Here is a 2110-nt window from a genome sequence, read left to right as displayed (position 1 = left end):
AGTGTATCTATTTTCCTGAAATGGCATTTATTTTATTTTTATTCTTTTAAGTTTAATGTGTGTGTGTGTGTATGATGAAACTTGGAGTTGACCATGGGAGAGAAAGATGAGTTTGTTTTGAAGACAGAGACTACTTTTATTATTTGTCAGGGTGGCTGGAGCTGAAAGAATAGTGGGTCTGTCCAGTACAATAAAAGTGCCCTCAGTGGATGTGGGCCATGTTACCAAGAAAGGGTGTTTTCATGCAGCCAGTGCAGAGCTAGTCCATCCATAATGATGCCTCATGCTGCAAGGGTGTGCAGCATGGGTAGAAAGTGAAATCCACATGGTAGTTGGGCAAACAGCTGACAGCAGCTGTGTAGAGGTTGGAGAAGCGCATGGGGCTCCTGGAGAAGTAGGTAGGTTGTGGAAGATGTGGAGGATGCTCCCAAACGGAGCACTGGATAGGCCTTGGTGACACATCTCACTCAGTTCTTGTGGCACCTTCGTCCAGATAGCCAGCACCTGCCTCCTGGTGAGCCTGCATGCACTCTAGCAGCCCCGAGAGCGCCTGCTGACAGGTCAAGGAGTGCATGTACTGTTCTTTGTCGATGATGTGGATCTCGAGTTCTAGCTCAGGGATGAGCGGTCCTGTGCACGAGCCATGCCGCTGCATGAGATCCACCAGGTCACTACAGAGGTGGTCACCGACATAGAGCACACACAGCCTTGCCATTCTGTCAGACAAAGGAAGTCAAACAGACTTCTCTGCTGGTAGATCTTGTCCTCTTCCAGGCCAGTGATGTGGTCCCAGTGAGGAAGCCCTTCTCAACAAGCTTTCGTAAAAGGTTTGCACTGGTTGGTGAAAAAGTTGGGCTTGTCACCCTGAACGATGACTACATCAAAGAGTTGGTGGCAATCAGGACCTACCATGTGCCTCAGTCCTTTGTCCATAACGCCGAAGGGACTGTTGGTGATGAGGGGCCACCAGGTGGCTCAGGACTCCTCTCAGGATGTACTTCTCCATGTTTTGCTCAATTCACTAGTACAAGAGGCCCTTCACACTCACATCCAAGATGGCATCTGTCATATCCTTAGAGAAGTGTACTTGGTCAAACTCCAGGCTGTGGCCCAGAAAGTAGTCTACCACACCAGGCAGCAATGCCAACTCTGGTAGTGAGAAGGTGAGATGTCCATGAACTGCTTGATGGAAGGGTTCTTGCCATAGAAGCCACTCGTCTGGTATAGTGAGTTCATGTGCAGGGGTGCATGAACATGTAGGTCAGTCACCTCATCTTCTGGCATAAACTGGTGGCCTCTGTAGGCTGATCCTAGTTGTACATAATGAAAAGCATCCATTTTCACCAGAGGGCTTTTCTGAATGTCATAGTGGAGGCCATGGATGGCAAAGCTGTGATCATAGTCATATTTCCAAATCCCCTCACTATACTTACAATGCTCTATCAGGATGTCCCTGGGCGGCATTGAAGATCTCAGGGTGTGGTGCATCCTCATGCTGGGCCACTGTGGAGTGGTAGTCAAAGCTATAGACTTCAGTATCACTCAGGCTGATCTCATTGTTGGTATAGATGGCTGCTGGGTTTAGGAGGCTGCCAACCGCAGGGGGCAGAAGGTCGTGCACCAGCTTCTGCGTGTCCCAGCCCACAAGTGCACGCTGAAGTTTCCGAGCAGTGTCCTGTGGGTGCTTAGCGTGGGGTGCTGGTGCAGTGGGGTCCAGACCCAGTGGGCAGCAACCAGAACAGGAGGGTGAGGACGAGGTGGTCCATGGTCCTCCATGGCCTCTGCACAACAGCCAGCACCTAGTTGGTGCCCACAGTCCCGCACCTGCCATGCCCCTGTGTGTGGACCTGCTGCCCTCCTACTGGAAGATGATATCCTAAGGGAGGGTGAAGGGGGAGGAAGAGGGGGAGAAAGAGGGAGAGGGAGGGAGGGAGGGAGGGAGGGAGGGAGGGAGGAAGGAGAGAGAGAGAGAGAGAGAGAGAGAGAGAGAGAGAGAGAGAGAGAGAGAATACATGTGGCATGAAAGCAGAAAGGAGGCTGTGGGTAAAGGAGAGAGATTAGCAGAGAAAAGCAGGGGGAAGGGAAATGGGACAGGGGCGCAAATAAGAAC

At 51.3% G+C, this 2110-nt stretch overlaps 1 pseudogene; it reads right to left on the bottom strand.

Annotated features, from left to right (window-relative positions):
• Positions 1-202: 202 nt before the first annotated feature.
• Positions 203-1831, bottom strand: LOC131915649 (5'-nucleotidase domain-containing protein 2-like; annotated as a pseudogene).
• Between the last annotated feature and the right edge of the window lie 279 nt (positions 1832-2110).

The sequence above is a fragment of the Peromyscus eremicus genome, chromosome 7 (assembly GCF_949786415.1).
Source record: "Peromyscus eremicus chromosome 7, PerEre_H2_v1, whole genome shotgun sequence".
Classification (NCBI taxonomy): Eukaryota; Metazoa; Chordata; class Mammalia; order Rodentia; family Cricetidae; genus Peromyscus; species Peromyscus eremicus.
Note: the sequence above shows the minus strand (reverse complement) of the source record. Positions and strands in the feature narration are given on the sequence as shown.